We start from the raw sequence: 16675 nt of genomic DNA, 5'->3' as shown, positions 1-16675 counted from the left end.
AGATCATTCAGCTGGAGGTCTTGCTTCTTGGTTCCCAACACTAGGGTCTTACTAGATTGGTGTCTCAGGTGAGAAGTGACACCAACTATGACTAAAACACTAGATGGTTCAGTCTGCTGTGCCACCTGGGATATCATTAGTTAGAACAAGGCATGGTGATTCAGAGCCCAGATCAGAAGCGTGTTTGTTCAATTCTTTCTTTTCCTCCAGCGTATCTGTTCAAGTTCTGGGGAGGTCGGAAGATTGTCGCATCTGGCCCAGGGTAGGAATAGAGGTTGGGACAACAAAGAGAAAGCTGGGTGCAGAAAAACAAGTAGGTCTGTGCGTTCACTGCTTAGCATTTGGGCCTTTCCTTTCTTATGCTGGTAAGGATGTGAAATACAGATGGGTCTGTGCAGAGGAAAGGAGGAAAGGGTCACATTGACTCCTCAAGGAGTTATGCACCACCCTAGCCAAGACTGGCAAACTCATGTGGCCTTCTGAAAAATTTAGTAAAACATCATCTTAACTCTTTCCCTAGTGCTGCCGAGATTAGCAGCTCAAAGCCTATGGGCTGTGTGTATTTTAAGGTGGGGGAGATTAATGCACCACTGTGCAGCAGCTTAAATTATGGCACTGGATGACTAATGGCAGCAGCCAGAACAACGGATTTATTTTCCTGTCAAACACAGTAGAATTTATACCACTTAATTCTTCAAATGGGACTTTTTTTTCTTTAGGAATGACATAGAAAACACCCTGAGGTTTGATGGAACAAAGAGAAATGTTGACTCACCTCCTCCTTCCCTCCCTGATTGCTTCTTTCCTCTAAAGTTATAGAGATGACTGAGTAGCTTCTATAATGTTCGACACCTAAAGGACAGGGCTAAAGGGAATGTTCTCTGTTAAGATTCTCTTGCTGAGCAGACAGCATACTACAAGAAGTCAAACCAAACCAAACCTGTTGATGTATGTCTGAGAATGGGATGTAGTAAAGGGGGATGCAAAAGGTAAAGTAACTGTTTTCACGTTGGTGGTTGTGATAAAGGGCATGGGAAGGAAGGTGAAGGCCAGAGAAGCCCTCCCCTGCCCAAGAGGTAGTGGTTGAGTGGATTATAGGAAGGGTCAGAGTGGACCCAGGCAATCTGCACTGGAAGGATGCGGGGGAGGGGAGGCAGGGCTGTGGCTCTGGAACAACATGGAAAAGCATAGTGGGTGGTTTTGCACTTGTGGAAAGAGGAATGTGTGCACCTCTAGAAGGTCACAGTACTTGATGAGAGGTTGGAGTGGGTTCGGGGGGCTGACTGCTGTGCACAGTAACAGTCAAGCTCAAGCAGGTTTGATTTTAAATGAGTTACTTTAACTGTAGTGTACAAGAACTTACTCCAAACATAAAGTTTTTCCCAAAAAAAGTACAAAATATTTGCTTGGAAAGGACTTGACGTAACACTTAATCCGACACTGTTTTTTAAAAGGACACGTATAGAGTGGAGCAAGACCCAGTGAGTACACTGTGGTGTGGAAGAGCACAGCTTGGTAGAAGAACTGCTTAGAATGGATGTGAGATTTTATTATTCAGTCCAGAGTTCATCATCTGAAGATAGTATTTCCCCTCTCAAATACTTTATTCTATTCAAAACAAATTATCTATGTAGAACTTTCACTTCTAGAGAGTCAAACTTTCATTTTCTTTCTTTTTTCTTTTATCCTTCTTAGTAAATTTTGCTTAATTTTTTTTCTGTGTTTCTGTAACCTATTTATAAATTTTCTATCCAGTCTCTGGATCATCAAGAATGGCCTCTGTGGCTAGAGCAAATTTCTCAATAATGGACTGTTTCCCTCAACATTTAAAATTATTTTATTTACTTGTTTTTGTTGTGGAAAAATGTACTTGATACAAAGTATACTACTCAAACCCTGGAATCCCTGCCTCTGGGACATCAGATACACTGACATTTTGTAGTGGGGGAGTGTTGCTGGATCCTAACGGCTTCCTCAGGGGAGGGGCTGAGAATGTGCAGTGTCAATGTACAGACACTGGGAGTCAAATTGAAGGCAAACAACAAACTCGTTTATTTAATAACAGAGAAGGCCTTATATACCCTCCTCCCAACCCCAGTCTGTGTTGCAATCTGGTGACATTTCATGGTCATCCCTCATTGGCTGGGTATGATCAAGAACTCTGATAGAGACCAGGAACTCTGACAGCACCTGTTGCTAGGCCCTCAGGCAGACTCCAAGTTGGCTCATAAGGAAGTATGTGATTGGTCTGAGCCAATTTCCTCAACCCTATGGACCTGTCCCACTACAGCGGAGTGGGCAGGGGATGGGCAGTGTCTCACTTATCATCTTCAGTGCCTATCTAGCATTGAATGGAAAGTTTCAAGTATATAATTAAGTTGATTTATATAGTCACATAAACCCATTCTTCTATTATCTATCAGTCCATATTGTTTTCTGATGTATTTAAAAGAATATTGTAGACTCCAGTGTCTTCATTTGGGTACTCCAGTATGCATACTTTGTCCTGAGTTTAAAATGTTTATAACAGGAAGAAGATATTTTTAATTCCCACAACAATGTACTGGCTTGGATCAGAAAGTTTAATGCTAAGTAGAGAGGAGAAAAAGGTGATCTGGGGGCAAATTATTGATGTCCTTTTGTAGACTTCAGATAATAAACCTGGACTTGCCCTAGGACGCTATGTAGCAGAGGTCATGTGATGACCCCAGCTGTGGCATAAAGTAGACATCAGTGTCTGTGGAATGAATGAGTGAGTAGTCCTAGGCCATGGTGCAACCCAGATTCTGAGGAAGTAAAATACTACCCTAAATAGCTGAGTCTGATCCTGAGCTACTAAACCCCTTCAGTGAGATACAGGCCAGACTTCTGGACTGGAGTCAATTCAACAGAAACACAAATTATGATCAAAGCAAGAGAGCCTATTGACTCACAGCTGGCAAGCTTGCTGGCAGAGATCAGTTGGAGGATCATGGTGTGGGAAGCAAGGGTTAATTCCTTGCAGCAGGCTTCATTTTAGGGACTCAACTCTTGGGATTTCAGAACATGGATGTGAATGGGATTGGAAGTAACATGCTCTTCTGAAAGGCAAGCCCATTGGGTACTTATTCTCTATCACCTTCCAGGCACTGTTGAAGTGGCTTCATTTTTCTGCACATATACTTCAAGTGCTAAGAGGCAGTGAGGTGGCTGTCTTGTCTTCATTTCCTATGACTTCTATGTGTTTAAAAACAAAAGTCCCAGGAACCACTTAGAGCTGGAGACAGAGACAGTTGGTCATTGTAAAGGCAGCTGGCAGAAAGTTGGACTTTGAAGTCAGACATCTGGCTCTCTTTGGGGGAAGTACTTGGCTTTCTCAGCTTTACAGAGAAATAGAGAAAATGATGCTGGTTTCTCAGATTGTGCAAAGCGATGTTTTAAAAAATTCTCAGCATAGTGCCTTGAATATAGTAGGTGCATTATAAAATTTTCTTTTATAGAAATATGTTTTCTATTACCTTTAACTTTTCACTTTAGTATTTCTAGAAGTAAGGTAAATAGAGAGCTACCATCTGTAAAGCCTCGTGATTTCTGCTTTCCCTCTACAAGCTGTCTCCCAGTGAGATCTGTCTGGGAGCTTTACAGTTGTACTTTACTAGGCTCAGAGCTGATGGCTTGCACTTGTATGGCAGTCTAGGTTTTCCAAAAATGCTGGACTTGTTAATGACTAGAGAAGGAACAGCCTAGGCTTCTGACACTTGCCATCTGGATTTCAGTGTCTTCCTAGTGTTCCTGGCTTTAGAAAGTGGAGCAGAAGCCACATTGTATAGCAACAAACAGAGTGAGACCAGGTAACCCATCAACCAGGTGAGCAGGAGAGAAAACTGTGTCATGGAAGGCAGCATGGTTGGGGGCATCATAAAGGGAAGACTTCCCAAAGCTTGCTTTAAATAAATGAAGTCAAGTGAATCATGTGGGCTTTTAAAGGAGTCCCTCACTTCTTACAGCTGCCCAGAGTAAGAATCAAACATCTCTCTCATGTAAGAAATGAAGCCTGGAGATTAATGCATCATGCTGTTTCTCTCCCATTGTTTCAAGGTCTTACCAGTGAATCAGCACCTTCCAGGCTTGCCTCATCAGAATGCAGAGGCGAGCCAAAACAGACTCTGGGTCTGTCTCTTGGATTCCTTTCTCCTCCATTCGCACACATATATGGATATACTACTGCTCATCTCCGTGTCTACCACCCTAGCTGGGTCTCCATTGCTGTTGACTGACCGGATGTCACTTCTATCCTACCTGCTCACTTCCTCCCTGTGCCTCTGCCATGGGCCCTTCTCAATAAGCAATGTCTATTTTTAGTGTTTCATACATGAGTACTGTGTTTTTACCATTTCCATTACTTCCTCTCCCTCTTTCAATTGTTTCACACTCCCCTCAAATTTGTATCATACACATATGCGTATATATGTATACACACAGCCTTCTGAGTCCATTTAGTATTGTTCTAGGTGTGTTTATGGTTGACCATTTGGATAACCTATCAGGGGGCATTTCCTTGGTGAAAACTGATTCTTCCTTTCTCAACAGCCATTGATTGCTGGTAACTCTCAATGTGTCCTTAATTAAAAACCAAGTTGTGTTCCATGCCTGCTCTGCTTCTGATCTTGCAAGGAGTCCCCATTTCATTCCGAGTGAAAGCCCAAGTCTTGGCAATGACTGACACAGGATCATGGCCCTCTTCTACCTTATTTCTCAATCTTATTTCTGGTAGTCAATCCTGGCTCTTCTAGATCCAGCTTTGTATGTCACTTGGTTCTGTGAACTGTTACACACACCTAGTTCTTCCTTACACCTGTCGTGCTCTTCTGTTCACTCTCAAAATTCTTTCAAGTCTTTGCTCATATCTTACCTTTTCCTTGAGGCTGACCCTGACTGTATTCCACCTTCATACATTCTGAGTCCATGATTTACTTTGCCCTTTCCTCCACAGTGCTGGGTACCAAAGTAGCATAGAATCTGTTTTGTTTGTGTCTGTGTTCTCAGAATATCTAATCAACTATTCATCAAGGTTCACTGAGTTCAAATCCCAGCTTTACTGTTAGCTGCCCACAGCTTCCTCATCTATAAACAATGAAGGAAGTTTCCTAGTTGAGTGTTCAGTAAGACAAGTTATAAGAAAGGCAATGGGGCTAGAAGTGAAGATCATAGTCCTTGTTGCTACACATTTAAAGAAGATTAAATGTCTTCAGCAAGTGTTACCCTGAACTGGATATTCAGGCGAAGACTGATACTAGATCCCTATCTCTTACCCTGTATTAACACCAGTGAAGAATGGTCTGAAGACCTTAATGGCAGACATGACTAGAAAAGGCACAAGTCAAGATAGTAGAACAGGTAAAGATTTTCTAAGTGAAGGCTCAGTAGCTCAGGAAACAAAAGCAAGCATCGATAAGTGGATCACACAAAATTAAAAGCTTCTGAACAGTGAAGAGAACACTGGATTGAAGACATAGCCCACGGAGTAGGACATAATCTTTGCCAGCTATTTGTCTGACAGAAGATTAACACCCAGACTTCACAAGGGACTTTTGAAAAATCTTAACAAAACAAGTAACCAAAAAAGAATTGGGTAAGTGTTCTGAACAGACCCCTCTCTAAAGATGTACTACAAAGGACCAATGTGAAAACACTTGTTCAATATCTTTAACCATCAGCAAAAGGCCAAACAAAACTACATTTTATCTCACCCCAGCCAGAATAGCTACTATTAGAAAATATACATGAAATGCTGGTAAGGCTGTGCAGTAAAGAAACTCTTACACACTGTTGGTAGGAATGTTTCATTACAGCAACTAGAGGAAACAGTGTGGACATTCCTCAGATATCTAAAATTAGAACTACTGTGTGATCTACCATCCTGCTCCTGGGTGTATACCCAAAGGGAATGAAACCAGCACACAGAAGGCGGTGGCTCTGGGCCCCCTCAGCTTTTGGGTGGTGAGAGGAAAGCCTGCACACGTCAAGGTTGTTATCATCTGGATCCCTGGAATAAAAGCTTGTCACCGTGTGAATGAACCCCCCCCCCCAGATGACTAGAATGACAGGACCAAAAGTGCAGAGACAGGTGTAGGGAGTGTTTCATTAATCTGCTGAGAGCCTGGATCACAGAGGCCAGAGCCCTTGGGAACTCAGTGTAATTCTGTGTCCTGACTTGGGAAGCCTGTGAACAGCGCTGTCCCAAAGGGAGATAATTTGCTGGTGCTGCTGTTAATGTTATCAACAGTGAGGCTCCGTGCTATTTTCAGCTCTGTAGCATTTAATCCAGCCCTCCTCATTTGTCTCCATTTCCATGTGTCATTCTAGGAACATGTTTCCTCTTGATGTCTCCAACCTCTGGTGAGCATCAAGAGAGAAAAAGCAGATGGATTGATTGGGAAGAGTTGAAAAGACAGTAATAAGAAACTATTTTGTTTGGCCTTATAAAAGCCGGCAAAAATTTCTGTGTGGTCCTCCACCTCACATACACACACCTCTTGGGAGAAGAAGAATAATGCTTTGAGGCAAGAGTAGGGAAGTGAATTGTGGTGATAGAGGATGTCTTGGGTAAATGATATATGGCTTTTCTGTTTTTTGTTTGTTTGTTTGTTTGTTTGTTTGTTTTTTGTTTTTTTTTTTAAGCCCAGGTTCCCGACTCTACTTCCAGGGGTTCACTCAGGGTTTCCATGCTTATGTATTCTTTATGTTATTGGAAACTGTGGGGAAGAGAGTGGTACGTCCCTGTGGGAGCTGTGCAGTCTACATCCCCTGGGTCCCTTGCACCATCACAGCTGCTCCGTGGAGTTCTGAGTCCCAGGGCCTATTTGGAGAGCCTCAGCCAAAGGACTGAAATGGTCTCCACAGCAGGAACTTTGGCTGCCTTTTAATTTCAGCCTTGTAGCTAGCCCAGTGGGAGCCTTGGGCTGGTGGTTGTCCTGAGTCTCTTCGCTCTTGTTCAGGAAGCTGTTGAAAAGTGGCCTGCAGTGGTCAGTGATTGCAAAGCCAGAGCATTATGGTTCGAGAACCTAGGTGATCAGATCAGCTTGTGAACTTACTTCTCAAATGGCCTGCTTCTGAGAGGCACCCGTGTTCCGTAGGTCAATGGCAGCCTTTGGTTTACATGCAGTTCCACCACTGTGTCTATGACCTTGAGACTGCTTCAGAAAGTTCAGTGTGAGGATATTGTGGGCAGTTGGCTTGCAGAAAGAGCAGTATATACAATGCACCTGATATAAAAACTGACTATGGTGATTATTACCGTGGTTCTCACTGTCGCCACTTGTGTTTGTCACAGCATTTATGCTTGAGGACAGGACGGGACAGAGGTGCCTTTTGATGCTGTCCAGGGTTAACCTGCCCTTTCAGTAACAGTAGAGGCTCTGTCCACACATGGCCTTTTAGAGCTATATTTTGACAACTGCCCAGTTACTGAGATAGCTGAAAAATATGTCAGCCGTGGGTCCCGATGCATTATTGATATTGGCAATCTTCCTCCTGCTGCATTGCTCTGTCTTTGTCCGACAGGAACAGGAAAGGTATTCTCTGTCTTCTGTTTCCCTTGGAGGCAAGCCATCCTGTGATCCAGCTTTTCTTGAAATGTGAAGAGACGAGTCACATTTGGTCATCCCCCTGGGCTGCTTCTTCCAAGCCTGTCCTGGGCACCCCTTACTTCTTTTCTGCAGTATTTCATGGGTGATTAAAGATGGGTGAGTGCTCTCTCTGGGAGTGAGGTCAGAGCTAGTGGTACAAAGAGGGATTTTCCTCTGCTGTGCAAATACCTGGCGACGTCACAGAGTCACTGGAGTGCTAGCAATTGCAGTTGCTGCCAAGAAAGCACCCTCTGACAGGATATTGATTTGGTGCCATGGTTAGCCGCAGCTGGGACAAATGAGGCCTCCTTGCTGCTTAGGGGTTCCAGCTGCCAGGGCATATGTACCCTGCTGATTAGAAAACCTGGCCCCAAGTGCTTGCAAAAAAATGCCAAGCAAGGGGCCTCAGCCAGCAAATCTGTCTTTCTGGAAGTTTGAGATGATGTGGCATGAGGCACTGCCTGGGGCCTGGAAGCATGCATTCATTGCTACTTTGAAGAGCAAACCCTGATGATAAGCTCTCAGGTTTAAGCACCTACTTAATTGGTTTAAGAAAGAAAGAAACCCAGTCATCTCCTGAAACCTTCACGCTGTGAAATATTCCACAGATTTTTAGGAAGCTTTTATAAGTTTTCCTTCTTTCCATTTTTTTCTTTATGTTTTAAGCAGTTTATGATCACACTTTTATACGTATGGCTTCAAGACCTAGCTAGCAACCACAGAAAACAGGCTCACAGTGACATGCTAATCAAACTCATGAACAGAGTCAGTGATATAAGTCTCCCTGCCAGTATTCTGACAGAGCACTTTTTCAGTTTGATGGGAAGGCTGTTCCTAAGAGCCAAGGTTATCAAGTGTGGTTCCTAAGTCACGACCAGCCCTTTGTTACTTTATGGAGTTTGTTTTCTACTATTAACTACTGCAGGGCTTCAGAACAATTATATATTAAAATTTCCTCTCTGGCCAGCTAGTTGTTGTCTGAGATAAAGCTGCAACCAGTGAACAGGAAATGGGGCCAGAAGTCCAAGGTAATAGCGGCAGCCTTGGGGATCCCTTAGAATCTATCTGGCAGAATGTTCTGGTTGGTTTCTGATGGACTGAGTTACATATGAAATAAGTGTGTATGGGAAATATTTAACCATTAGTAGGAACCCTTATGTTGATGGGGCCAGCTTCCAAAGAGTTTGCAGAGGGCTTTTGACTATGTTATTTGAATGGGTGATACGTGAGGAGTTGTTCTTTTTGAGAAATGTTCTTTGTGCCTGGGGAGGGGAGAAGAAGCGTTAACTGAAATCTCTTGTGTGATTTAGATGCTCCTCTTGCTTTGCCCAGTAAGAGCAGAATGCTTTCTGGCAGGGTCTTCACTGACTTGATATGAACTTCTTTTAAGTGCTCAGCAGTCTTTCCCTTCGGTGCTTTGGTTGGAATCCCTAGCTGCCTCCTAAATCTCACTGTAGAGACTTGATTCCTCCCTGACATCTAGCTGAGGTGGTGGAAAGCGATGCAACAGTATTGAGAAGCCCTCTGGTCTCGTGCTGGTGTTGGTGGTATGAACAACATCAGAGCTTTTGTCTGATATTGCTTTGTATGCAAATTACTTTTAATTGCTCCCATAACTTTTCATCCCCCTCCCCCAAATCAAGTCCCAGTCCCTGTTTACCGGAACAACATCATTTCTCAGAAGGAGGAATAGGCACAAATACCAACTTCAGCAGTCTATATGTGTTGAGGATTATGGACATTTAAGGTGCTTTGTGGGTCTATTATTATTATTATTATTATTATTATTATTATTATTATTACTATACAAAGGTCTCAAAAGCATGCAGGTGGAAGAGATTGATGAGATTGAATCCCTTTATTCTGAGTCTTAAAATCCATTCACTTTTGAGATTCTTGGAGTCCAGTTTAGACATCAATAGGTCCCCAAGGACAATTTTGAAGAAAAAAAACAAAAAACAAAAAACAAACCAGTCATGAGCAGTTACTATCTATCTCCCATTTCCCTGAGTGCTGAGTCACGTGAAGAATAAGGTTTAATTTCCTCGGAGGGCTTACGGACTGATCATCCTCTGCCAGATAGCTGAAAATGACCTCCTTGTGCCCTGGAAGATAACTCGGGCACCAGTCACTCATTGTCTCTCCCTGGTTAGCCCGGCAGCAGCTCGAGGCCCAGGTGGAAGAGTCGGTATTTTTGTTACCAGACCTCTCATGTGCCAACCTGAGCTATAAACAAAACCTTTGACTTTAAAGGGAATGAATTTCACAGTCATTCTTTGAGAAGTCCCTGGAGGAGTGTGATGTGCTGGCTCTTCATGACCCCTGCTCTCCGGAGACCTCTGGCGAATAGACCTTAAGCTTGTTCTCAAGGCTCTTCTCTGGCGGGGCTTACAGTCTACTTGCAACATTCTCGCATACAGTTTGCCTTGGTCAGGTCCTGAGTTCATCAGGCTCCTTTCTGCTTCAGGATCCTTGTGCATGCTGGTTTTGTTTGTTTGTTTGTTTTAGATTTTCTGTTATTCTGCCTACGCCAAGTTTTTTGGATGTTACTTTTTCATGGAGGCCATCCTTGACACCGGATAGATCAAAGAGGCCTGAAAAAAAAAAAATCCAGTGATTTCTTATTTCTTCACCAAGAAGTGGGGTGTATTTATCTTCTAGAAAATCACAGCTAGCTTCCTGATTGCTTCAACTAACCAAATGCAGCTGAAAGGATGCTGTGCCATTTTGGAGCCTAGACTTTAAAGAGGCCTGGCAGCATCTGCCTCCTCCTTCCAATCAAGCTGCCAGGTAAGGAAGTCTAAGCTAGGCACATCCTTATAGCACATACAGGAACTATGCCTGGAAGAGGGGAAGGAGGAAGGAGAGAGGGGAGGAGAAGGGAGAGAGAAGTCTTCTGGCTGTCTCCATCAAGGCACCAGATATGACAGTGACAGCAAATTTAGTATTGTACCCATTAAAGCATTTGAATAATGCACGTTCAGACTGGTGATACAGCTGTACTGTGGGAGCCCACAGAGGCTTCCTAGTGAGAACTTACTCAGGGTCAGAGAGTCTGAGCGTGCTTTATTCATCAGGGCTACATAATGGGATGATTTGACCATGGGCATGGTTACCAGGTGTTTGGAAGGGTCTATACTTGGTTGTATGGTGTGCTTTGATCTTGCAAGGGGGAGGTCTTTTGCCTCTCCCTTTGGCATGTTATAAAGAGCCATTTTCAGTAAAGGACGAGGCTATTGGGTATTGACCCAGGCCCTCCCAAAGCTATCCTGTGTTTCTGTCTTTCTTCTCATCGTCTAGATCTCTCTTTCTCTCTATTGTTTCTTAATTCCTCTTTCCTCCACCTAAGAACCCTTCAAAGAGTGGGAGCCAGACTCCCATACTGTACAAAAAAAAAAAAAAAAACCCCCAAAAAAACTGGCTGATTTATGTATGTTTGGACCAGAATTCGGCTGACTGTAGTAGCATCAGCACTTTTACATGAACAAAAATTACAATTTCATTAGCACAGCCAAGCTAATTCTGCTGTCTTAGCAGTGTATTCCAAGAGGCAGAGTGGCCACAGGGCACTAACACACTGCCTGCCAGTAGCTGGAGGATCAGAGGCTGGCAGGTTGGAAGCCAGGGTCTCAGCTGAGGGTAGGTGGGGTGGGGTGGGTGCTTGTCTCTGCCACTGCACTTTAAAACAGGGATGATAGTCATAAATGACTCATTCAGTGTTGAGAAGCCAGTGTTCCATGGCAATGACTTGATAGGGCCTTATCAAGAGACAAAATTCCAGATGCATCTTACCACCTGCATAATAAAGGGTCCTTAGGTTTCTTTGCCTTGAGTGCACTTCTCTGGTGGAACTGTTTGGAGGAGCCTGAGTGTTCAAGACATTGGTCAGTCAGTCATTGTTTTTAATTCTTATGATTGTCCTTTACAGGAGGAATGCTATAAATCTGTCAGGAACTAGTAAATGTAAAACAATAGGGAAGGGGCTGTAGTTGGTTCATACAACTTCAAAGTCCATGGGTATTCTGGATTTAGGTATAACAGGATCAAGACTCTCAAAACACCTTTCACTTTTTGGGGGTCTCAGTCCTTCTTTCTGGTTCTCTAGGTTGCCATTTTTTTATATATATATTTATATTATTTCCACATGGTGGAACCAATAATGGCAAGGCTAAGACAACTTCAAGCCTACATCTTATCTCAAAGAAAAGAGAACCAAACTTTCCTTTTTCCTCACCTAACCACATCACCACTCCCCCCAAAGGAGCTGATTGGGTCTATTGAGGTCATGTGTCACCTCTAGCTAACCACTTTGCTCAGAGGAATGGAGTTCATGACCTGAGTAGCCAAGGATGTGATTCCTAAGGTCATGTCCAGCATGGTGAGTTCACATGTAGCATTTCTTGCAGCTGTTTTGAGCTTTAATAAAAAGAAGCCTGATTAGCACAGGCTAGGCTGTGGCTTTTCCATCAGGGCAAGTGAGCACTGGATAAGAACCCAGACTCCACTAGCTCAGCCTGGCTAAAGCCAGAGAGGAGCATTTTGTCTTTGTAGCACAGTGATGTAGTGATGTGCCCATGCAGGCTGTTGAGGGATGTGATCTCCCATCACAACTGATGCAGGATCTTGTCAGAGAAGAGAAAATGTGTGGGTCACATGCTACACTTCACCCTGTTATCTTATTTTAAAGATGAGAGGAAAGAATTAGCATACATTTTGCTCTTATAAGTTACTAATGTCACTCATGAAGTCGCATGGTGTTATTTGAACATGGCCTTAGAGTGATTTTCTTTGTGTGTGCATGTGTGCATGTGTGTGTATGTGTAGGTCAGAAGTTGATGATGGGTTTATTACTCAGTTGCTTCTCCACCTTAACCTTGAGGTAGGGTTTTCCCCCTCCAGTGCTGAGATCATAGGCACATATTGCTACACCTGTCTTTTTCCTTTCTTTTCAACATGGATGTTGGGGATTCAAACTCAGGTCTTAATGCTTGTGTGGGAAGCACTTTACATATTGCTCCATCACCACAGCTCCAACCCTGTCTCTTTTCCCAGATGCTCTGGGTCTCTCTCTCTCTCTCTCTCTCTCTCTCTCTCTCTCTCTCTCTCTCTCTCTCTCTCTCTCTCTCTTCTGAGACAGGGTTTCTCTGTGTAGCTTTGCGCCTTTCCTGGAACTCGCTTTGTAGACCAGGCTGGCCTCGAACTCACAGAGATCCGCCTGGCTCTGCCTCCCGAGTGCTGGGATTAAAGGCGTGCGCCACCACTGCCCGGCATACTCTGGGCCACTCTCAGTGCCTGTGATCTTGGTGCTAGCTGTTCAGAGCTGCATTTCAGACGAGGGCGAGGCTGGGGGAACCAGCTTTTTACCTGATTTTCAAACAGAAAAGATGTCACAGGGGAAGCCTGTGTGACAGGGTTTCTTTCATAGGTCCTGCCTGAAGGGGACCACTGGAGAGAAGAGCCTCTGGAATGAGGCTCACATCTGGTGTGGGTAGAAAGGAGGGCTATTGCTTTCATTTCAACAGCCTGCTGTCATTTCAACAGCCCAAATGTTTTCTGAATTCTCTCCTCAACACTCTTGGTAAAGCCACCGGCTAATTGTGAAAATGGGTCAAGGACTCAGGCTGGCTTCAGGAGGTCTAAGCAGGCAGGCACCGTCTTGTAGCTGGTAGTTGTTGCTCTGTCTTGCTCTTCTTTCTTTTTGATATTTGTTGTTTTCATTTTTCTTTTGTTTTGAGATTATAATTTAATGACATGATCTCTCTCTTCCTTTTCTTCCCTCCAAACCCTTCCATATACCCCCTTCTTGCACTTTTTCAAGTTTATGGCCTCTTTTTTCATCAATTGCTGTTACATGTATGTATGTATGTATATACATATATATTCCTAACTATAGGCTGCTCAGTCTGTAGAATTATACTTGTATGTATGTTTTCAAGGATGACCATTTGCTGAAGATCTTGTTTCTATCTCGTAGATGGAATCCTCAACACGGAGCTCTGGCTATCATTTGCTCTGAGGCTGTTGCATATGCTGTAGAAGTTCCTAGAGAACTAAGCTCAGTTCACGATGAAGGAGGCACATTGTGGCTAGCCGAGACCCTCCACATGTGATATGACACTTTTTCTGAGAACCACCCTTGGTTTCTCAAGTCTTCCAAGCATCTTGGCTGCAAGGGGCTGATGGACTCCTCCCAACGTTTTATGCTAGTGTCCCTAGTTACATGGACAGCTACTCACACCTAATCTCATGATGTGTTCTCTTTATGGAGTCATCCGCCTTCAACCCCCTTCCATGAAAACAATTTTTTGTTTTGTTTTGTTTTGTTTTTCGAGACAGGGTTTCTCTCTGTAGCTTTGCACCTTTCCTGGGACTCACTTGGTAGCCCAGGCTGGCCTCAAACTCACAGAGATCTACCTGGCTCTGCCTCCCGAGTGCTGGGATAAAAGGCGTACGCCACCACCGCCCGGCCGAAAACAACTTTTATGCATCTACATTCAAGATCAGTTCAAATGTCATCCGCACCATGTAGCTCTCTCTTCTCTCCATAGTTAGGATCCACTCATCTGTGCTCCTGCCGAAGCCCTACATTCTCTGGTATGCATCTTTCTACTGGCCTCTTTATATATCCCCAAGGAGGTAGACTGGGCATGGAGAATAGAGCATGGGCTTTGCCATCTAGTCTGGGTCTTCGAATTCTTGGCTGCGACCTTTCCAAAAGCTTTGACACCCCTTTGTTGTCAGTGGGCACAAGGAAGCCATGCAGAAGCATTTTATTGACATATATTCATTGTACACACTGCTGGGCTTCCAAGGGACATTGCCAGGTTCCACATTTCAGTTGTCCATGTTCCTCTCCACCCCCTCCTTTCACTCACCCTCTTATTAGTCCACTTCATAGACAGTTTTGCTTTTCCTTCCATTTTACACTTACATATAAATTCTGTTTCTATATGAAATCTATCATCCACAAATGAGACACAACATGGCCTTTGTCTTTGTGAGTATGGCTTAATTCATTTAATATGATAATCTCCAATTACTACATCCATTTTCCCTGCAGATGACATTCTGTTGTGTATGCACCTCACATTTTCTTCATCTGTTCCTCTGCTGATGGACGCCTTGGTTGCTCATATATTTAGCTCTTATGGATAGTTCTGCAGTAAAAAGACGTGTAATATCTATGTGACATGTTGTCTTCAGTCTTTCAGGTAAATGCTCAGAAACAGTGTAGCTGGTTCCTGGGGCAGTTCCTGTTGAGGGACCTCCATACTGGGTTCCCTGGTGACTGTATACTAAGGTTCTTCTTTCCCTTCTTCCTTGCTATCCTTTGCTTTTATTTATTTTCTTAATGATTGCCATTCCAACAGGGTTGAAGATGGAATCTCAATGTAGTTTTAATTTTATATAGAAGTATGTTTTAATGAGTATCTGAACCAACCTGTGACATGCTGAGCAAGCTGCTTGACAATGGTATTTCTCAATAACTGATAGGAGCTGTGCTCATGATTACCAAATCTTAGAGACGAGAGGATTCGGAGAGGTCATTCCCACATGCCTACAAAAGTTTGGTTTCCCACCTGACAACAATTCAAAAAATTTGAACTCTGTTTGGGACAAAAAAGTTTGGTGGCTTTCTAAAATTTTGTGGTACTGCATGCTGTTAGTGCAAGTGTTGGTCGTACTTGGACTGGGTTACTGCATGAATACTGAGGGGGATGTATTGGCTCTCTGCAAGTATATATAGGTATGAATGTGTATGATATACATTCATATATATTTGTACATGGATGCTTGTGTGAGTGTATTTAGTAATATTTGCTTATGTAAGGCTTTTCTAGAGTCTGACTAAAAAGCTGAGTTAGGAAGTCACAACAGAAATTAGCCAACAATGTAAAGTTGTGAGCAGCATTTTGGCTTCCAAACCTTTGTTTCTGAGTCAGTTTGTATCTATTTATTTGCTTTCTTCCAAATAGAATGCCACTAGAAATTGTGATTCACAACGTTGCTGCAACTATCCAGCATTCTGCCTTTCTGTTGGCTAAGCAAGTCACAGAAAACATGAACTTGTTAAGTAAAACAGATTTCCTACTGTGGGTTCGAGAGAACTTGATACTAGGAGGCAAGGATTCCTGAGTTCCGTTAAGGTAGACTGGCTTCAATGTCCACATCTGTGAAGTGGCAGGTGAGGGAACAAGCTGAGAGACAAGAGACAGAATGAACAGAATCCCAAGAACTATGGACTCCTTGCTCCTAGACAAGAGCGGCTCCATCTTCATGTTTGGAAGTTAAGGAATACATTGGCATCTCCTGTAAGACAGATGCTTTTTGAAATATTCTATTGGTTAAAAATCTTTGAGAATATGAAATTATCTTTCAGGACACTTCTAACATGACACAAAATCTTGTCTTGAAAGCCTTTCTTGTCTTTTCTCTAATTTACTAGATTGTAATCAAAGCATGTTCATTTCCCTTCTAAAGCTGACTTTCTTTGACCTAATCAAATCCAGTAATATCTGCCTGCTGTTTTCCAAATCCCTCTACATGATTTCAAAGGATTATACAGGTGGAAGGGACACAGGTAATCTTCTTGCTTAAATTTATCACTGAACAGGCAGAAAACGTGATCTTGTGACCGGGACACATCTGTGAGGATAAGGATCAACTCTGGCTGTTTGGGTCTCTTTCTAGCAGGTGATTTTCTGCTGTTTCCATTTTCTTGTTGTAAAGGGGTGATAATATTTGATCCACAGAGCTGTTGTGTGAGCTGAGAACCCTTAGCACAGTACTCGGACCAGAGGAAGTTTCCTGTACTTAGCACAGCACTTGGACCAGAGGAAGTTTCCTGTAGTTAGCACAGTACTCGGACCAGAAGAAGTTTCCCATACTTAGCACGGTACTCGGACCAGAGGAAGTTTCCTGTACTTAGTACAGTACTCAGACCAGAGGAAGTTTACTGTATTTAGCACAGTACTCGGACCAGAGGAAGTTTTCCATATTTAGCACAGTACTCAGACCAGAGGAAGTTTCCTGTACTTAGCACAGTACTTGAACTAGAGGAAGTTTCC

The 16675-nt window shown here is 43.3% G+C and overlaps 1 protein-coding gene across 4 annotated transcripts in view; it reads left to right on the top strand.

Annotated features, from left to right (window-relative positions):
• Positions 1–16675, top strand: part of Pde1c (phosphodiesterase 1C) — a 413422-nt gene that overhangs the window by 140608 nt on the left and 256139 nt on the right. The gene's annotated exons all lie outside the window — the stretch shown is intronic.

The sequence above is a fragment of the Peromyscus leucopus genome, chromosome 3 (genome assembly GCF_004664715.2).
Source record: "Peromyscus leucopus breed LL Stock chromosome 3, UCI_PerLeu_2.1, whole genome shotgun sequence".
NCBI lineage: Eukaryota > Metazoa > Chordata > Mammalia > Rodentia > Cricetidae > Peromyscus > Peromyscus leucopus.
The sequence above is the reverse complement of the archived record's forward strand: the minus strand, read 5'-3'. Positions and strand labels throughout refer to the sequence as shown.